This window comes from Schistocerca piceifrons, chromosome 3, assembly GCF_021461385.2.
Source record: "Schistocerca piceifrons isolate TAMUIC-IGC-003096 chromosome 3, iqSchPice1.1, whole genome shotgun sequence".
Classification (NCBI taxonomy): Eukaryota; Metazoa; Arthropoda; class Insecta; order Orthoptera; family Acrididae; genus Schistocerca; species Schistocerca piceifrons.
Genome location: NC_060140.1, coordinates 412,459,050 through 412,474,085, shown reverse-complemented (window position 1 = coordinate 412,474,085; position 15,036 = coordinate 412,459,050). Strand labels below are relative to the sequence as shown.

General features: G+C 40.9%; 1 protein-coding gene across 3 annotated transcripts in view; it reads right to left on the bottom strand.

Moving 5' to 3' along the window:
• LOC124789544 (protein tumorous imaginal discs, mitochondrial-like) overlaps positions 1–15,036 on the bottom strand; it is a 110,126-nt gene that overhangs the window by 71,670 nt on the left and 23,420 nt on the right. The gene's annotated exons all lie outside the window — the stretch shown is intronic.

The window sequence follows — 15,036 nt, the reverse complement described above, 5'->3', positions numbered from 1 at the left end:
GGAGAGAAGCACCATCATCCCTGAGGGCAGACAGCCCTGGAGATGGCGGAGGAGCCGGCTGTGGACCACACGGGAAGAGGGGGGGGGGGGGGGGAGGGGGAGGTGCTGCCAAAGTGCAGTTTATGAGTGACGAGACCCTGGCAGGGACCCACCGGAGATAATTCCATGTGAACACCATCACCGAGACTGGATCCTGCATAGAAAAACGGAGCCGTGCCAAATGCGGAGGAGCTGGGTGGGGAGAATACCAAAACAGGTGAGACGAGGGGGACCGATAAGAGCGGAAATGAAGTTTTTCAGCTGGGGATGACCCATCCTGTAAAGTGGACCGATAGGAGGAAAGAAAGATGGTAAGGGCGTCATCCAGGGAGTGTTGGGGACACAATTTTGATTTCTGGACTTTGAAAATATGGACAAACCGTTTGGCTAATCCGCTACATGCAGCAGGATGAAAGGGAGCGGTGTGAATCAACTGGATGCCCAGGATGGTGCAGGAGGAGGTAAATTCAGCAGATGTAAATTGAGGGCCATCGTTGGTCACCAACGTCTCTGGAAGGCCCTCAATGGCAAAGATGCAGGAAAGAGCTTGGATGGTATTGGCAGACATCGTGGAGGACATACGAGAGAAATAAGGAAAACCACTGCCTGTGTTCACAAGGATAAGCCAGGAGGAGCCGAGGAACGGGCCCGCGAAATCGAAGTGCAAACGGGACCAAGGAGAAGCAGCAGGACACAACGGGAACAGGCATCGAGGGGGTTGACAAGAGGGACATGGCGCCACCATGCGGGTGACGGCGGTGTTCATCCCCCTCCAGTAGGCATCCTGGCAGGCAAGCTGCTTCGTCAGGACAACCCCCCAATGACCAAAGTGCAGGAGCTCCTAGGCCTGCTGGTGGAGGAAGGGCAGCAGCACAACTCACCACCGATCATTATCACCCAGACAGGTCCTGGCGGCAGACCTCTGGCTGCAGCAGCTCACGACAGTCCGACGGCCACCCATGCTGAAAGTGGTGCATCAGCGCCTGGAGGGTCAGGTCTGCCATGCAACTAGCATGGCATCCAGCAGCAAATCAGCCACTGCCTCGGCAGCGGTGTCATTCAGGTGGAAGCAGGCAACAAAGTCAGCATCAAACTCATGGTCGGCCCCCACAGGGACGAGAGAGGAGATCTGGGTTGCCATGAAGAGCTGTGGCCCGAAAACGGATGCTGTAGGAACAGTCCACAAGAAACATGGCCCAGCGGTCGAGGCGGCAAGCAGTCCTTGTGGGGACAGCAGATGTAGCGCTGAACAATGAGACCAGAGGCTTGTGATCGGTGTATAAGGTGAAGCGATGGCCGTAGATCAAATCAAGAAATTTCTTAAGCCCAAAGATGATGGCCAAAACTAACACCTCAATTTGGCTATAGCTACGCTGAGCCACTTTGGAAATGAAGGCCACTGTGAGCTCGACTCCATCGATGATGTGAGACAAGATGGCCCCCCTACCTTAGTCTGACGCATTGGCAACCAATGTGAGAGGCTTGGTGGGGTCATAAGGGACAAAGCAAAGCGTCAGAAGAGATTTCAGATGGTGGAACGCACTATCACAAGCCGGCGAACAGTCCCAGGTAACATTCTTAGGCAGGAGGCGGTGAAGGAGTTCCTCCAGAGGCAGCAGTTGCTGAATAGCCTCGATGTACTGGGGTGTCGGTCAAATGCCATTAGTGCTCAGAACATGGCAGAGGTAGGTCACCTGAGGAACAAAAAAAAAGGACACATATATCCTTGTTGCCGGCACCCTGAAGAACATGGAAGAGGCACCAGAGGTTCCAGGCTAAGTCTGGGGTGGAGATGCCAGTGAGTAAGATGTCATCAAGGCAGTTAGCCATCCCCAGAATGTATCTTGTCAATGTTTCCAAATAGTGCTGGAAGATGGGCAAAGCACTGACGACCCCGGAAAAGCCCAAAAGGGGTATTGATTACCAAGATCATTTTCGACGACTCGTCCAAAGACAACTGGAGGTAGACTTCCCGCAGGTCAATTTTGGGAAACATCTTGCAACAAGCCAAACTGGACAGGATGTCATCAACCATGGGTATGGGATAGGAGTCAATAACAGACTGAGCATTGACAGTGGCCTTAAAATCCCCACAAAAGTGAAGAGATCCATTCGACTTTCGACTTCTCACGGACCATGATGGGTGTAGCCCAAAGACTATGGGAAACCGGGGTCAGGATGCCCTGAACCTCTAGGCGAAGAAGCTCCTTCTGTAGTCTGCTACAGAGGGCGAATAGTACCGCGGGCCTTGGGGAACTTCGGGACCACCGGAGATGTGGCAGAGACCCCCAGAGATGTGGCAGAGAATAATTGTGTGAAGTCATCTAGAAGCTGCTGCAAGTGATCGTCTGCCAACAACGACTGGACGGCCAGACCAAGTCAGGTATCTCGAGGCCCAGTAAGGGAAAAAGATCCATTCCCAATAAGTTGGTGGCCTTGGGGGTAGCGATGACCAAAACCCGGGCTGTGACATTGTGAGTGAGGTACTGGACCCGAGCCAAAAACCACCTCTGTAGTCAGATGATGTCATTGCTGTAGCTCTTCAGCGAAGTATGAAACAAACGAAGAGGCGCTGAACCCAACTGACGGTAGGAATCCTCACTGATGAAGGTGGCAGAGGACCCTGTATCTGCTTGAAAAGGCAGAGGAGTGTCGTCCACCCGTACAGTCAGAGTGATCGCTGCCGTTGTGTGCGGAAAAACCAACTGCACAAAATAAACTGGCGGCAGCGAGTCCATCTCATCCACCACGGAGTCGGAGGCATCCAAAGCAGTGTGGTCCATGGACATCAACAATGCCAATCAACAGACCTTGACTTTGTGACCCTGTTTTCCGCATGCCGAAAAGGTTACCCTCCAGAAGCGGCAATCTTGCCTGTGATGTATGACAAAGCATTGACAACAGAAGGGCAACCGTTGTTGTTGTTGTTGTTGTTGTTGTTGTTGTTGTTGCTGCTGCTGCTGCTGCTGCCGCCACTGGTGCCAGTGGAGACTGGTGCCCCGGTCCTGGTCCTGGAGGGTGGGCGCGGCCTCAGGAGGGAGCCCCCCCCCCAGTGGTGCTGCATCGGCTGAAGTGACGTGAACTGGCGTTGCGGGGAGCGGGCAGCAAAGAGCTGCACCAGGGACTGCAGCGTGGAAGCAGAGCGAAAGGACTACTTACGAGCATGGATGATAGATAAACAGGTGTCTCAAGAGGGATATTTCAGCTTCAGAAGATCAGTCTGTAGAGTATCATCCAGGGCATGGACAAGAATCATATCACAAACGAGTGCCGAACCAAAAGATTGCTTGCAATGGGGGTTGCCACAGAAAAAAACGACAGTCACGGGATAGACCTTGCAGCGTAGCAATCCATTCCCTCTATGGATGCATGGGAAGCTTTTCACAACAGAAGAACTTAAGAAGTGCCGCAGCCATGTGGACCTGAGAGTCTAAGTAATCCAATAGGCTGCAAGTCAACGTCTAAAGGTTCTGTATTGGGGTGCAACCGTTGCAGAAGGTAATAACTTCCAGACCCACATAGGTGAGAAAAAATGCATGACCTGAAAATCAGCAGTGACATCATGAGCAATAACGTGTTGCTCCATACAAGCCATGTAGTTGCCCCATGGCTCAATGGATTTGTCGAACTTGGGAAACGCAGGGGGCGTGGCACTGAGCCCCAGAAGTAGGGAAGCTGGGTGGGACCCCTGCATAGGCACCCTAAAGAGAGGAAAGCAGGCGGGGGGGGGGGGGGGGGGGGGGGGGGGGGGGGGTGTTAACATCACCTGTAAACGCTGAATATTGAGCTCGTTCGTTTTTCGTTTGTTGCATACATTTCAACAGCGCTGTGACTCACACTGAGGGTTCATCAATACCTGGAATACCATCTGCCATAGTAGAGAACTACTGAGCAAATACGGGAAACTTGTAAACCAACTTGTCACTGCTGAAGTGGGATGCCGATGCAGTAGGCGCTACGATGTCTGAAATGGGTGGCCACAGCATTTATAATGCCTTTAATTAACAAGATATAAGAAGTCAAAGTTAAAACTTTATTTACAATGTGATTTTTCTGGTTAATTTGCTTAATTTAATTACTTATTGTTAACTCGTGTTAGAAATTAAATCCACTGTTCTGAGAGGGGAAGGGGGAGTGGGGGTGTGCTTGAAATATGTTTCCAATAAGACCGATTTTTAAACTTTGATAGAAAACCATGTTTCTAAATGAAATGTCTAATTTACCCTATTTTCACCTTTTCACAAAAATCATTACAGTTTTAATGAATTTGTAGATTACTGGAAAATAGTAGGTGAACGAAATTTTGTGTTTTACATCCTTGCCCTACCAGCCTATTGTGTATTAAGTTTCACATTCAGCATGCATTTACTCCACGAGATATGAGAATCTGTTACATTTTTTCATGCCTTGATTTTCGTACCCAACTTTGATTCAGTCTAGCATTGTTATCCCACATTGTATAATAAAAAAAACTTTTATTGCTGTTAAAAACACTGTTTTTCTAATGAGCCCAGTTTCAAAAGTTTCACAGATCACAGTTTTTGCAAAATCTAGGTCTAAAATACTGGATTTTTGACGTTTTTATAAAAATCTTCAAATTTGCAATTGATTTTTACTGTATTGGAAAGTGGTACATACATGAAACTCTATATCTGATCTGAGGACTTTGTGTTGTTAGGTTACTATATGCCAAGTTTCACATTCATCATACCTTTTGTTCCTGAGATAAAAGATACTAATCTCTTAAATTTTTTGGTCAATTTTGCACGAAATTTTCTGGCTTAATATGACTTGTAAAATTCTTTTCATTATTATCCTTAAGACAATACATAAAGTTGTATAAGATGGTCAAATTTCATTTCCTTCAAGATAATATATTACAGCTCAAAGCTGCCAGAAATTCACTCTCACACCATACAATGTTGAGCATGGAGTCAAACAGGTGACTATATCTCAACCAGTACTGTTTTGATGAGCATTAAACTTTACTACTGTTTATTTGGACGTGTGAATGTCCATATAAAATTTCATTGAAATCTGTGATGGTTGATCATGGAAATGTCCCAAAATAGGCAACTTGATAAGGAATGACTCCCAATAGAACACTCTTTTACATAGATATGGCTTTGTTTACTCAAAACCGGCACTTGTGCGTGACACAAAATGCCTTAACATGTCCTCAGAGTTAAAGTCCATTCGGAAAAAGGTAACATAAGCTATAACCAAGATTTAGGAACCTAATAAAAGTATTAAAACTTTTATTACAGTCGCAAAAGCCAGTTGTAGCTTATATTACTTGTGTGTCATTCCATGTTAAATCACCCAGTTCATATCATCCACCATCTTAGATTTTCATTAAACATATATTTGTTTATACTTTGAACGTAAGAACCTCTAAAAATTTTACTTCATCTCTGACTAGAACTTTTTTATACTGAATTTTGAATATAGTAATCATTTGCCTCTGCAAGAATGTTCATGCAAAGAGGTACTTATCTAGACGAATACTCATAACTCAGGTGTATATCAAGCTTTTGTTTTGCAATTTTTTCAGGAGTTAAGAGAGGCATACAGATAACAATAATGTATTTATTTAAGCAGTAAAGTTACAAAGAAAATTACAAAAAACATTCATATAAGTCACTTTCAAATTTCTACAAAAATTACGAAGATGTTGAAAAACACTTATATTTCTCCTCCAACCTGGTGGGACGCTAGTTTTGGTCTTAAATAATTCCCAAGGTTGTAGGCTATCTAATAAAATAAAAATTTTTGTGGGTTTGCTGTGAATAGACACACAAATAAATCAGAAATAAAAAAACTTTTTACTTTGATGAACAACGGTTCCTCCCTAGCAAAGTTCATCTGGGCCTGCCACCCACTGCCTCAGATTTTCATGAATTTTTTTACTTATTACTCTTGGTATGGTAATAACTGGTGTACAATTTCTTCCATATGTTTTAAACTGTTTTTGAAGGAAAATATGGTAAAGTTTTCAGAAAGCTTAGACTGTATCTGAAGCCTCCCAGTTTGATTGCATTTATTAGCTAACTTTCCACATCATGGTCGGAAAAAGAATTTAATAACTCCGTTCAACTTCTGATAATATAGAAAATCAACTCAAATTGTTATGGCCCAAACAATGACTTCTTCAATATTCACAGCACTTTTAGACAGAAATGTTATCTGCCCAGTTTGTTATTGAAACTCAAATACGACATGATTAGAAACAAAAAACAGCACGGTTTTGACAGACATAGTATTTTCATTTATATATTAAAGTATTTGCAACAATGATCAGAAGATCTTTTAAAGCACATCACGTAGACTGCTAAGCCTTATTACATGTCTCACGTTTTGTTACAACAAAAAAGCACAGAGCCAAAAGTTAAAATTTTCATTGAAATATTTTCATTACTATTATCAACTTTATTTAGCAGTATTAATTGAGCATTTTTAAATGACCTTTATTCTATGCAGACAAATGTTTGAACTTAAAACGTTAACGTTGAGCAGTGAAGATCCTTGGAGTTCTCACGTGAAAGTTTAAATAACATCTCTGTTTCGAATCCATGTGAGAAGTTAGACTCTGTTAACTTCATACTGAAGTAGTGCATTCTTCATAATGTGCTTGATTCAGGTACACCAACAGTACAAAAAATATTTACCAAAGGCACAAAACAAGAGTCTTCCTTCTCAGACCAAAAGAACGACACTGACAGTCCAGGTGGGTGGAAAAAAGAGTAGTTCAACATCTCCTCCTTCAATAGATTCTAGATGAAGGCAAATCTTCTAATTGAAGAATAGCTTTTCTCAATATACGTTTTTCCATTCCTCCCAATCCATCATACACAGATGGCTAGTAACAAAAATGAAAGTTTAGTGTCATTGGAAAAATAATTTTTTCTGTTCAAACAAGTTTTTAAAGCTTTTAATACTTTTTTATTGAGCAGCACACCCATCAGTGAAATAATGCAGCTTCTTGACTTGTGGGCAATGTTCAAGCAACTACCGAACCATTTCTTTCTGAACAGTATTTACAAATCCTACATTGTGGTCCATATCATCACTTATAAAGCAATGTTTTGCTATTATCAATTTATTTTCCTCATTTATCACATAAACACAAACAGGATGGATTATACAGCTGCTTCTTGCCCAGTGGTAACTCTGGATTTCATTCTGAATTACATAACTAGTTTTCGACAGTCAACTAACAGCACTGCTTTTTCTGGGGTTAGATTTTTCTTTCATATTTTTCAGGATACTTGCTTGACACTTAGAGATAAATGAGTGTGGTTTAAGCACCCGTCATTTTGTTACTGAAAAATCACTGTATTCATCAATAATTTCAGATTGCTTTACGAATTCAGTCCGATGATTCGTGTTAATCCACTTTCTGTAGTCAATATCATCATCATCATCATCATCATCATCATCTATATGTCAAAAATTCTAATTTTCATCATCGGAGCAATAATCACAGTGGTTAAGAATGCAGTCGTAGTTTACTGAGTCACATACAAGAAATTTTATAAGTTCTTTATATGTTTCTTGAATGTGTCCGCATCGAAAAGCAGTTTTACATTTAAGTGGATACCAGACACACACTGAATTAGTGCCTGCAGCACAAGCTAAAATACAACCACTTTGATCTTAGTGAACAAAATTTTAAAAAACCGACGTTAATGTTTGGGTTCTCTCATTTAAAACAATATTATAGTTTCCTTAGGTGGCATACACATTGAGTGCTAACTTTATCTTTTGCTCTTGGTAACATTCGAGTACATCCATCATTTTGGTAAAAATAAGTGACAATCTTTACCTCCTTTTTGCTTAGGAATTGGACCTATCGTACATTAATATTTTTTGTAATTTTCTTTGTAACTTTACTGCTTAAATAAATACATTCTTTTAAATGAAAGCCTCTCTTAACTTCTGAAAAAATTCAAAATCAAAAGCTTCATACACACCTGAGTTATGAGTATATGTACCACTTTGAATGGACATTCTCACAGAACCAAATTATCAGAACATAACTATAATGAAAATTCAAAATAAAATAAAAAAAGTTTTAATCTGAGACAAAAAAGAATTTCCCGAAGTTCTTATGTTATGGTTATAAGCTAATATACAAAGTTTCATGAAAATCTGAGATGGAGGGTTACAAATTCTGCAACATCTGGGTGATTTGACATAGAATGACCCTTGTATAACTGCAAATGTGGAAAAAGGAAGGCATATAAACAAAAACATGTAGAAAAAAATTTTCACCTCTGTGGTTGTGTTTAGCTCACACACTGGCAACCATTGCATTAAACCAAGAGTAAATCTGAAACCTCTCCAATATAAAGCTGCAAACCAAAACACAGTGGTTCATCCCTCATTGTGCTCTAGGTGTACTGAACTACTTAATAACAATGCCTTGTGTTTATGTCAAGTCCAATCACTGTCAATAGCAAGACAGTTAATATTTTCGGCCCCTAATGAGTCCATATTTAAACACTCATGATTTCAGTGCAGAAAACAAAATGTCAGTCAGACTTTAATGAAACAATTTTGTACAGTGTTTAATGTAACATGACCAGCTGCAAATTTCTTACATGTTCTAGTTAAGTGCATGTCTGTGCTACAGAAGTGTAACAGTTCGTTGATAAATGATGATTTTTTTATTTTTGTAAGAACTGCATGATACTGCAGACATACACTTTACAATACTGCTAAAAAACCTCAAAGCTTGCTTCAAAACTCACAGTGGCTTCTCTCCCCCCCCCCCCCCCCCCCCTCTTTTCCAAGGATTTGCTAAGAATACCATAAAATTAACAAATGAAAATTAATCATGCAGGTCATTATATTGAGCAACGAGATTACCAAATAACTTCTACCATATATTCACCAAAACATTCTAAAAATGACCTGAGCTGATTGTATACATTAACGAGTGTTTGGAAAGAACCAATCATAAAATTTTGTGGTTATGGAATGGTGAAGAGACTGATACCACTGTGTAGACCTAGGAGACAGGGAGTGGGGAAAGAAAATATAGTTTCACCTAAATTTATGCTAATGTAGGCTAATCCTCAATATTCCAGAATGTCAAGAATAGAATTATTCCACAGCTTCAAGATTTTTAAAATTGTCCTTTTGAGTAAATAATACAGTGATACATGAAAATCCCTGAAGTATGACATATTTGGCCATTTGTTGCCCATCTGTTTGTCCATTTGTTGTCACCCCCTTTTTCCCAGAAAAAGATATAGATATCAAGTAGAAATTCATGTCAAACACTAAGGTCTATGGTCCCTTGGTAGTGTAAAAAAGTTAAACTTCTAAGTCAATGCAAGATTTGACCAACTATTTCACATATTTCAATATTCAGAAAGACTGTACATCCCCTTTCCCCAGCCACTGGGATAGGTCGGGAGCACACAAGTCGCCGAAGTGCCATCCAATAGAAAGACCTGCACCAGGCCATTGTGCCCGAGAAGTTACTACTCATACTTGTCCGGTTTTTGTTTTTGTTTATCTTTCTCCTATCTTGTGATTGCTTTATACATGGCAAATTTTTGTCTAATAGTAATGAAATATTATTTCTCACTTCTTAGCTCTTCAGTATCTGTAGATAAAACCTGGCCATTTCTCACCAAGTTGCTTAGAACTTTGACAAACTCCTCTTCCATCCCTACCATACATTTTGGGATTGCAGTCACATTATCTCTTTTGGAGTTCTTTATTTGTTCTAATTTTTTGGCCAGACACCTTTCGGTCATCTTTAGAACAAGCTGACAGACTGAAGTTACAGCACTTGTTTCAAACCACACGTACAGAAGTGCCAGAGGGGCTGACCAATGGCAAAGAGTGTGCATCAATTGAATCTTCGGTTACATGGTCAATACATCCTGTGATGAAGAAGTATCAGGTTTGTTTGAGCGGCTGCCATAAAGCTCCTTTCAAGTGACAAAAAATAGGCGTTACTGCATGTGCACAGGTATGACGACGTATGAACCCTATGCTTGCCTGGTGTCTGTGCTGCTCAAACACTTCTTGCCCCCACTTCTGCTTGGAATTCCATCACTCAGCCACCTGTAGCACTACTTGTCAAGCCCAAATTTATTTTTATGCCCTACTGTATTCCATCATTCCAAAACTAAATTGCAGAGTTTGTCAGTTTCAGTGTTACAATCTGAATACCAGTACTGAGAAAAGCAATGCTTAACTCAACTGCGGGTCAGAGAAGACTTACCATACAGGATGAGAAGGAAAGACTCTCCTCCTCACCCCGTACGGTAAGTCCACCCCGACCTGCAGTTCTGGGTGACTTTCCCGAAATCTACCCCTTTTCCTAGACCTCTCCAGTCCTTTTCCTTCATCCCTTTTCCTTCCCCTTCAGCCCTTCTGCCTGAAGAAGGAGCCACTGTCCCCAAAACCCCGCCAATTACAACCGTCTTATGTGTGTCTTCTGCCATCGCTTGGTGAATAGATTTTTTATCTATCTCATTAAATAATTATTTCAAGATAAAAGTGAGGCATGTAAGGCTGTAAAATAAGTTTTCACAAAATATAATATGTATCAACAAAGGAAAATGTATTACAATGACAAAACACAGTATTCTCTCAGTCTACAATTTACCAAGGGATGGCATTCTGTAAATTTAAAGCAGAAATCATGCAAAGCCTAGAAAAGGTACCTGACAGATGTCAAAATGTATGTTTTGATAGAGAGAGAGAGAGAGAGAGAGAGAGAGAGAGAGAGAGAGAGCTCAATGTTCTACAAGAGGATTAACACTGCTAATAACTTGTAAATAAAAGCAAATTAGAAACAAACTAATAACATACAGGGTGTCCCAGTTAAATCTCCCAATTTCAAGGACCCAGGAGGAAAAAACCACAGTAGATATGACAGTGAAAAATGCACCACATTGTAGAGCATCTCATAGAATTTATATTCCCACATCAGAAGTGCCAAGTAATGTCACCAGAGTGCAGCATGGTCGCATGAAGTGAAAATGGCAACTCCACAAGAGTGCCCACTAGCAGTAGTGTGATTTGCAGAAACAAAATCGCCAATTTCTGTGCAAAGAAATTATCGCCGTGTGTATGAATATGATCCACCTGGTGTGAAAACAATTAAGGAATGGTAAAAAGGAAGTTTCTGGCAACAGGGAGTGTTCTGAAACATTCTGGTGGTGCATGTTACGGAGTTTCACAGGAGGCAGTGGAGGACATCAGACAAACATTTCTCAGAAGCCCACATAAGTCAATTCGTCAAGCATCTAGGCAACTTGATGTACCCTGATCAACATTGCATTGTGTAGTTCACCAGCGTCTTTGTATGTGTGCTTACAAAGTACAAAGCCTGCAACATCTGACGCCGAACGACAAACCACGCCGACAACAATTTGCTGCGGATATGCTGCAGCGTATTGATATGGATGTCAGCTTCCTGGAAAGATGTTTATTCTCAAATGGGGCAACCTTTCATCTACCAGGAAGGGTCAAAAGGCATAATGTTTGGATTTGGGGTTTGCAAAATCTGCATGTTGTCATTGAACATGTTCGCGATAGCCCTGAACTAAACTTCTGGTGCAGGCTAATGCACGACAGGATTGTTGGACTATTCTTCTTTACGGAACAAACAGTAAATGGGTCAGTGTATCTGGACATATTGGAGCAGTTTGCGTACCCTCAAATACAAGACTTGCAACCCAAAATCATTTTTCAACAAGATGGAGCTCCGCGTCATTGGTCAACGTCTGTTTGAAAGTTCCTAGATAAGAAATTTCCCAATCGTTGGATCAGACGCAGATGACCCATTGCCTGGCCATGACGCTCACCCGACATTACGCCCCTTGATTTCTTCATGTGGGGACTCATGAGGACCACATGTACGTGACCAAAGTGAACAAGATTCCTACATTTTGACATCGTATCACTAATGCGATTGCAACAGTAACAGAGGAAATGTTACAAAGAACTTGGCAAGAAATTGAATTTAGACTCGATATTCTTCGTGCTACAAACAGTTCACATGTAGAGATGTATTGGTGATAAATAAATAAATTCTTTGAGATGCTCTACAATGTGGTGCATTTTCCATTGGGTCTTTGAAATCAGGGAGGTTTGAGTGGGACACCCTCTATTATTGCAGCCTTCCACAATTACGTTAATGTACGTTGGGGTGCCAGAAAAATATTTTCTGGTAGATTCTGACAGCTTATGTTCACTGCATATAAACAGCTAACAACCACACTCCAAGTAGCCAGAAGCAGGAGACGGCACTGCTCAAATGCAACTTCAGCTCTGCACATGGGCGTGAGCCACTGGCAGCTGCACAAATAAAAGTATTACTAGCTACACTGTAGCAATGTCTCTGCGAGTTTATTAAAGAAAGTGCAGGAGGCCACAATTTATCCAGGTTGAAATTTGTATCTCCTTTCATTAAATTCTTTGTCAAATTAATTTCAATTGCTTATTTAGAGCCTCACTCATGATAACAGTCTTGGTGGTGACTTCAGAATAACCAGTGCTCCTGAGAGATTTTGTGCAGCGTATTAACCACAGAGTGTGAAAGACTTCAAATTTTAGACTGTGTTGAACTCTTCTTCTGATTCATCATTTGTGGCAGATAGCTCTTCACAGACTGTCGGAGCTTTAATTTTTGATGGATGTTTGACACTGAAGCATTACATTTTGCAGTGTGTCAATGTGCTGCAGTGAACTAAAGCCTGCTTAAATTAATTTCTCATGAACTACAAGCACTGATGAGAAACTAAATAGATATTTTCGGGCAGTTGTATTAATGCTTTTCAATTACTACAGAATTAATTAATGATCTTTAATTTCCGATTCTCATGAAGTTAAGGTGCTTCTGGACTTCGAAACTGAGTCACCACTTGTGATGGATGCTTTGTTGAGCTTGCTTTGATCAGATATAATGTACTGCTATCTTTACTACACTTATATGAACATTCCTGACAGGATATTCTTGTAAAAACTCTTTGCCTTATTTCTTTTATTGTGAGGCCACCATTTTCAGGTGAATTCAGTTTCATTTAATAAAATAACATTTGTTCAATCTTGATAAATACTTGTCTTCGGTTACTCAACCATCTTATTTTATTAATTTTATTTACAAATGTTGCCCTGTTTTGAAAATCTCATCAATTGCTAGAAAACTCAGAAAAAATCCTAAAAATTCTACAGCCAAGTTGGCCAAAGGGTGATAAATGGAACGATATATAAACACCCCTTAGACATGTGTTCCAGCCAAAATGTCTTCTACGTTGCACATTTGTCCAGCCCTCTGCTGTTCTGACCTCAAATTTTAACACTGATTTTATTAGCTGAAAGCGAAAGAGCACCTCAGTTGAAGTCAACATTAGAATTTTGAAATATTCCTACTTCACAGAGTGACCAGTGTCAATGCAGTGCTCTGCCACAGCCAATTTACTGGGGCGTAAGAGCTGGCAGTACCTACCATGCTCTATGCGTCTTGCATGGACTGTACAAGTTGTTCGCCCTATGTAAGAAAGCCCACATTCACAGGGAAACTAGTTAACTCCAGCCCTACTGAACTTCAAGTCATTTCTGACAGAACCAAAAAGTGCTGTTGTCTTTAGTGGAGGATGAAAAATCGTTTTCACTTTGTCCTTGGTGAGAATTCAACCTATTTTTAATGGTTTCCCATATACAGCAGGAAAGCCATGGATTTAACTTATGTCTTGTTCCTAGTTTCCTGTATCCACCTTATTCATGGTGTGTTACAGATCTGCACTTGCTTCAAAAACTCTTTTTAAGTGTAGACGCTCATCCTGCAGTCTGCTCTCATCATCAATGTTATGGGCTCTGTGAATCAAAGTTCTGAGGACACTCATCATCTACAAAGGGTAGTGGTACCTATTTACATGTAAATATAAGACTGCACAAGTTGGCTTCTGATAAGCTGCATGTTCCAAGGTACCATCAACTTTGCAATGAACTTAACTTTCAGAAATGGAAGATTCCCTCCTTTTTTGATACCCACTGCAAATTGAATTTTTTCATGAACTGAATTTAGATGGTTTAAAAATTCTTGTAACTTACTCTTACAAGGGGCCACAATACAAACATATCATCAACAATCTCCAAAATACTGTGTCTTTCCCTCAAAGTCCTCCTCCATAAACCAAATGGCCACCAAGGGCGACAAGGGACTACCTATGGTGACACCATCACTTTGTTCACAAAATTCATTATTAAATAAAACATATGTTGATGCCACAAAATGTCTTAACAAGGTTGAAACCTAAGGTGAACATAAGGAATAAGAAGTCAGAGAGAGAGAGAGAGAGAGAGAGAGAGAGAGAGAGAGAGAGAGAGAGAGAGAGAGAGAGTGAGTTAAATCCACGGTATTCCAGTCATATGTGGGAAATCTGTCACTAAATATAGGTTAAGAGTCTCACCAAACACACAAAGTGACTTTTTACCTTCCACTGAAGACAGAAGCACTTTTGGGTTCCATCAAAGATGACTTAAGACTATGAAAGACAGTGGTTTACAAGGTCCCCTGCTAGTGTGGCCTTTCATTCTCTGGGCGGATGACTCAAGAGTGTATGAAAGATGCATGGAACAATATAGGTACACCCAGCTTATACAGCCAAGTAAATTGGCTGTGGCAGAGCACTGCACAAACACCAGTCACCCTACGCAGTATGGTAATGACTAAATTCTAGTGCCGAGTTAATTTCATTTTGATGGTGAAAGAAACAGCTGAAATTTGTTTGGTAAACAATTTAACTAACAGGGATAGCAGTTTCAACCCTGAAAAATCATGGAACCTGGTGCTTTCTTTAATAAACTCACAAAGATATCACTAAAGTGCTGCTAATAATGATACAATGACATCCCAGGATGGATCAACTGTGTAGCCTCAGGTTTAGTTTTTGCATACTCTTTGGCACCAACCTCTGGTCTTGTGTAACTGTCATTTAAAACAATGGAACGTAAGTGCTATAGCTT